Genomic DNA, 7207 nt, shown 5'->3' on the forward strand with positions numbered 1-7207 from the left:
CATTCCTGTTTTGAGGTTTTAAATAACTTGCAGCCGGTTGTGGCTGATATGTATGATTGTGGGGCTGCCAAGAAATATACAAAAACTCGACCACAAGTCACACAGAAAATGTTGCATCTTTACAGATAAAATGTAGCCCAAGTCTTCGCCATGTAATAAATAATCCCTGAACTTTATCCCATTCGAATAGGGCTCCAATCTCACAGTAATCCCGCATATAACTAGCAATTTCCTCTTGACAACCAATATGCCTTGCCGCAAGTGCAGGGCAATAGTGAGCGTTGCAGCCACCACCAGTGAGTGTCGCAAGATGAAAGCGAAAGCCCTGCCCCGCGACTGTATACAGTGGTGGGACCTTCTACCCAGCCTGTTGCTGCTCGTCTAGCAATGGTCCAACCATTCCGGTTGGAAACAAATCAAAGGGAAATTGTAAACGACAAGTTAATCTCACTTGAAGTATAACCGGAAGCCATTTTATGACCCAATGGACAATACATACCCCCAGACACATTCACTCACAGCTGCCACGCATTTGGGGCCAGGAGCTGTCGGTGGGGCTGCATCCTGCGATCCAACGAGCCGGGGCCACATTTGCGCAAAGTACAACTTAAATAAAACAATTTATTCTGCACATTTTGCCTGGCTACTGCAAAATGAATTAAAGTTCAATAAAATGCGGAAAACAGCAGAGGGGAAAAAAGAAAGTAAGAAACTTTTTCCTTTTCCTTGGCTGCGGCTTGTAAGCGTCTTTATCTGCGTTCGCTTGCGGGACGGTCCTTTGTTTCTTGGGATTTCCTTTTGTTGTTGGCCATGTTGTTGCTGTTTCTGCGTTTTCCATGATGTTTGCACATTCGCTCCTTGTTCTTGTTGTTGTTGTTGTCCGCTGTCGACCGATTTTGAGTTACAAAGCCAAAATCTCAGCAATCTGAAGCCAGAGAGCCAGAGAAACGGCAACGAAAAACTGAAATACCTTTTGCATGCTTCATTGGCGTTGCCTTTCTGCTGAGTGAACATCAAATGGGATTTTGTCTGCCGGGGCCACCGCCGGACATATGCATGTGTGTGTAGCTTTTTGCGTGCTGCTCTGTGTGTGTGTGTGTTTGTTCGTGTTGCGTAACAGTTCAATGGTGTGTTAAGCACACCCACATCCAGCCACACGGGCCAACCACCCACACCCGATGGATGGGCTGCTGCTGACTGTTTATGTGCCAACAGACATCGACTAACCTGGACCATAAAAATAACCCAACCAGCCCGGTCGAGGTGTCGGCTTAGTCCTGCTGTGTGTTGGAAAATGTGAGAACTTTCATGGCACGGGCACGGACAGGGGCAGTGCAGTTGAAGGCTGATGCACTTAGGCAAATTAAACCCATCAATGAGATGATTGTTAACCACAGCCACGAAACCAGCTTAAAAATCGAACATTTGCTCAAAGCGGGAGCGGGAGCGGGAGCGGGCCAGCAACAAAGGAAAAGAGCGCCTTTGAGCGCGACCCAGAGTTGCCAGCAACACAGGAAAGCAAAACACAAAGAAGGCAAAGATTCCTCACTGATTACACCAAACGGAAACACACCCAGCCACACACATTTCAAAGCAAATCGAAGGGGAGTACATTAAATGTTCTTAAACCGACCGATCCTTCATGCACAAAAGAGGGTTTGCGTTAAATAAAGTAATCAATGTGGGCTGTTAAAGTTGAATTCGCTGCACGACAGCAGAATGCAAAACAAGAACGACGGAGAGCGAATTCAGACAAGAGCGAATTCAGACGAGAGCGAAGAGCAGATCGTCGAAGAGACAAAGAGAGAGAGAGAGCCAGAAGAGCTTTCAATGCAGCCGTAAAAGGTTGTAAGAAGATATGTATTAACACTGAGAAACCTTTTACTACAGTAAATGTTAAATGAAAAGATAAAGCTCATTAAAAAACATACTTTCTGTCATATTCCACACACAAAATTGAGATATTTCGACAGCTAACGCATACCAAATATTGTCTTAGATCTCGCACTTGTTAAATCTTCAGCCAAAAAATCGCGCTTAAACTTCTCTCTTAGTTGCTGAAGTCCCACACGCAAAGTGTGGGAAAAGTTTTGTGTGTGTATGCTGCGTACGAGTATTTGAGTATTTTAATCGCCTCTTTTCCATCACCCACTTCATCCTCCCCCCGTCTGTGGCGTGTTGTGTTGCTTTGTGCACACTTCGTTTTTTTCCTGCCATTTATTTGTTTTTTATGTTTTTTGAGCGTCTGCCTCACGCATAACTCAAAGTGCTTGAGCCTGGAGTTGAGCCTTCGATGCCGTGCAGATAATGATGCTAAAAGTGTCGCACAGGATGGAGAAGGAGAGATACGGGATAGGAGTAGGGCGGTTACACATTCCAGGTAAACCAATGCCTCACATGAGTCGGGGCAGAAATAACATATCGAAAAATGAATTTCATTGAGTGCGACAGGAAGGGGAACTCCAAGACATTCGGCGGGGGTGGGTTTGGGGAAACTGAGAGTCAGCGGAATCTGCTTCAAAAGCTTTGTGCGGGAATCAAGCGAGTGCCGGCAGGGGTGGAGCGAGGCGGAGCGGTGGAGCTCTGCCAAAGTCATAAAATCGCGAGTGAAGCAACAAAACATAAACGAGAACAGCGTTGGCAGGGAGCGATGGAAGATGCGAGGCGACTGCCAAGAGGAGCACCGCCAGCGGCAGCTATAATGATGTAAAATATATCGCCGAGATTTAGCCGACTTTAGCCGAGCAGCTCCCCCTTCCCACCCGTTCCAGACCAGGTCTGCGCTTGTGCTGATAAAAGACAAAAATAAAACGCGTGGAAGAAAAATAAAATCCCGAAATGGGAAAAGTGTTGAGAGCACTTCAAAGTCACAAACAAATGCATAAAATATCGTACCAAGTCGCGCTCAATATTATTCAATTTGTTCTAATAGCCGCGCTTAAGTCGCCCCCCCTCTGCCACACCCCGCCAGCACACACACACACACACACACACACACACACATGAGACGACGTTTAGCGGGCAGAGCTCAGCGGGATTTGGGGAGCCGCACTTAATGGCCGAGCGATGATGCCGAAGCGAAGCGCTATTGATGGAGTCGCTCCACAAATCTGTCTCCGAGCATTTGAACCTCAATGATGCGCAATTTTATGCATAAGACTTTTACATAAATTGTGGCCCCAAACGAAAGGATATGCGCGACAGCCAGCACTTGCCTTTGCCTTGCCTGATTTGCCTTTCAAGTCACTTTGGCAGGGCGAAAGGAGTGCGTAAAAAAACCTTAATACGTTTATGACATTTATTGTTACAATTTAGCAAAAAAAAAAAAGAGCCAAAAGCCCCCGGAAAATACTTTTCTTTTTATGCAGATCAATGCGAATTTATTGAAATTGTTGCATATTTTTGTTCAACTTTATGCGACATAAAGCTGCTGCGATTTGTGATATAAATCAGATTTGAGCAACAAAAAATAAACTTATTTTAGTGTCAAATGATATTGAAATGTCCTCGAAATGGTAGCTGTAGGCCTTGGGGGGAGACTCTAAATATAAGAGATGTAACCTGTGGGTGCCACACAGCGAGGAGAACTTTATCTTTGCCTTCAGAAACAGTAATTGTTCTATTATTCTCTTATCTACTATATTTTATCTGTAGACAACAAAAGTTTCCATAGATTTAACTTCTTTTCGTTTGCCATTCGATTTGTGTGCCAACTTTCAATTATTCAAGCCATAACTCGAATAGACTTTTCTAACCCACAATCGAAGACCCAAGACTTTTGGCAGTGCCATAATTTAACCCATTTGCAATTTGTTCCATTTCGGTTTGGGCAGTTCCAATTACCATAGAGGAGTGGGCGAAAATAGATAGCAGCAAATGGAGGAAACAGGAGGAGAGTAAATTTATTAAGTGATAAATTTCGAGGCATTCGAGCAAAATGTCAAAGAAGGTCAATTGAAAAGCGAAAGTTCGGGTAAAAGGTTTGCTTAAGCGTCTTTTTGGCACCCACAAACACGAGCACACACTCACACACTCACACGGACAGACAGCTACTCACACACACACTCACACTGCCCCCCGTCCGGGGGAGCATCAAGGCGTGGAAACGTCCGTCGATTTGTCCGCCTCTTACAGCTCCAGGTCCTGGGTCCTGCGTCCAAACGAAAATGGCGCACAAAACAAAAGCCGCTCAGAACAAATTACCAGAGTCGTCTTTTCTATGGCTTTGCCTTTGCCTTTGCCTTTGCCTTTCCTTGCCTTGTCTTGGCCCGTTCCATTCCGTCTTTTCGTTGCCTTTTTTGCAACTTTTCTGTTTCAACTGTTTGCCAATTGCACTTTTCAACTGGCCTCATTCGGGGTTTTGAACATGGCCAACGTCCAAGCTTCCAGCGGCAACATCCAACTGCCCATGGGCAGAATCTACCAACTCCCCAGCTCTTTAATGGGGCCGTTAGTATGTTGGGTTGCTTCCTGGTGCCTGGTGCTTGGTGCCTGGTGCCTGGTCCCTGGAGTAAAATGTGTGTACAGCTGCGTTCACTGAACTGAAGGGCATCGAGCATGGGGCATGGGTGGGTCGACTGCCTGCCTGGGTACAAAATTGCAAACTAGACAATTTCGGGGCTGCCAACTATTCGGCCATTTAAACATTTATGTAATAGGCTTCAAATTTCCATTTGGTAGCCACAAAAACTGCACAGCTGTGTGCGCCACAATGAAATGCTGGCAGGACACCTTTCAGCAGAGACGCAGACGCCGACCCCGAAGCAGACCTGCAGCAGCAGCACACACTCACGCATTAAAAATGTAAAACAGTTACACAATTTCAGCTCGCACAAGCCGCAATGAGTCTTAAGCAGGTAATCTCACCTGCACAGTTAGAGATGGAACAGGGAACTATTAGGGAGAATGGAAGGGCAGGCGATATAATCGGTAGAGAATCTTGACTGCTTTGGTTTTCTCTTATCGGTGGTAAATATAAATAATTTAATCAGTAAAATTTCAACAGCAACTTCAGAAAAATATTATAAAAACTTGAAAGAAGTTAGAAACTTAATCAATGTCCATCCATTCTTTTACATTATTATGAGGTCTTACGAGTTTTTCCCAACCTGCTTGAACCCACCCAAAATGCAAGAGTTCATGGTTATATTTTTTGCCTAAACGAATGACATCTCTAACTTTGCTCGCCTCTCGTTTAATTTCAATGTGGCACTGGCACTGGCCCTGCCACTGGCACACACTTTTGCGTTTTGCATTAATTTGAAATGCAGCTGAAGCCCAAGTCGAATCGAGTGCTGCCTGACCAGAGCCCAGAGAGGAGCAGACCCAAGCAAGGCAAATGGGAGACATTGTGTGTGTCCTGGCCAGCTGGCACGTAAGCTCGTTACGAATTTTAAATTGAAATACTTTTGCTCTGCCGGCACTGGGCACTGGGCACTGGGCACTTGCGTTTTTAAGCCTCGAAATTAGGTTTGCATTCCAAAATGTTTTCAATGTGCTTCAAAATGGCGCAACTTTCATTATTAAAGTGCAACTCGACTGATGTCCGGCAAGGCCAAAAGCCACAGAGGGGGGGCAGCAGTGCAACATGGCCATGGCGGCTTTGGGGCATTGGAGCAGCCACAAGCAGGCAAGTCCGAGCTGAAGCGCGTGCAGAAAAAGAAAAAACCAAAAACTGTGCAGATGCAACTCCCACGTTCATTTTTTTGCGTTTTTTGCTTTTGTTCATGTTTAATATGACTTCTTTGGCCTTTGGAACTTCCGATCTCATGCCTCGTTCTCCCTCTGTGTCCCTATCTCTGTCTCAAGTTGAACCAATGCAAGGCGAGGCTGGAGCAGAAGCAGAAGCAGAAGGACTCCGGACGTAGTCTGTGTGCGTGCTTCAGCCAGAAAGTTGCGGTTTGCTTGCACTTAAATTATTGCATCTAGGCGGGGAGGGGAGCGCGGCGGAGAGCAGGGAGGTGGTCCTTGAGCAGCATAGCAAAAAGGAAAAGGCATCGACTCCAACTCCCACACTGGGATCGGTTTTTTCGATGGTGGGGTTGGGGGCATGGCCCCCGATGGCAATTAAATAATTTGCGGTCCATGTGCAGGCGAGGCGTAAAACTTTTCCGAATGCTTCAAGAAATAAATTAGCAAAAGGCGCAACCCACACTGCAACCCAAAGTGCAAATACCTCTTGCCCAAGCAGTATTTGTGGCAATTGAAAAACGACAATTAGCCCGGCCTAAGGGTCGGGTGAGGCAATGAGTTTATCTGCAGATAGAACATCTCGGCAAAAGCCTACTCGGCCGACACACAAATGGCAGGCAATAAATCAATGGCACTTCGCCCACACACACAAACACACACACAGAAGTGTGTGCCACCCCGACACTATTCCTAGCCAACAACATGACCCAAAGGGATTCTTCTTATGTGTTTGTGGTGCTGCATCTGAGCTGAGCTGAGATTTTGCCAATAAGCAAGTCAAATGAATAATGGACGGGGCAGCAGCTGAGAGCGGCTACGAGGCTAAGATTAGTTTTCATTAGCTCTGAATGCTGCCAATGGAAGCGATTGTATAGAAATAACCATGAATCGATTTAAGTAAATCAAAACAGGACAAAACACTGCGATATTCAAACACACATTCAAACTGAAAAGCCTGAAAAGCGGAAACTTTGCAGCGCTCAAATGTTCGAATGTGCCCAGTATTAATCGAATATTTTCGATATCTTTTTCAGTTAAAGCAAACAGCGCCCCCTGTCCCTTTTCTTGGGACAGCTCCAATCAATTGCTCAGATACGCTAGGTGGCGTCTTGCCACGAAATACTACGCGAAAATACTAAACAACTAAATATTTATTTAATCATTACAAAATCGAAAGAAAAAAGTTAAATCAGCTTAATTTCAACTATAACTTGACCTTTTTTTATTAATAGCAATTTCCATAAACATAATTCAGTATTTTGCGCACTAACGTCATCTACCGAAGAGCTATAACAATCTGTAGCTGATCCGGCAGCACTAAAAAATAGTTTCAACAGCAGTGCTACCATCCGCAAGATGGCGCCTCCATTCGGAAATGCAAGCCCAATTGAAAGTTAGTAAACATTTTACGTCTTCGGAATAATAAAAACCGGAAAAAACCTTGATTCCTGAATTTTGACCTTGAACAAGAAGATACTCTTTGAGTGAACAATCGTAGCTAATCATCCATATTTAC

Source organism: Drosophila guanche, unplaced genomic scaffold (genome assembly GCF_900245975.1).
Source record: "Drosophila guanche unplaced genomic scaffold, DGUA_6, whole genome shotgun sequence".
NCBI classification, from domain to species: Eukaryota; Metazoa; Arthropoda; class Insecta; order Diptera; family Drosophilidae; genus Drosophila; species Drosophila guanche.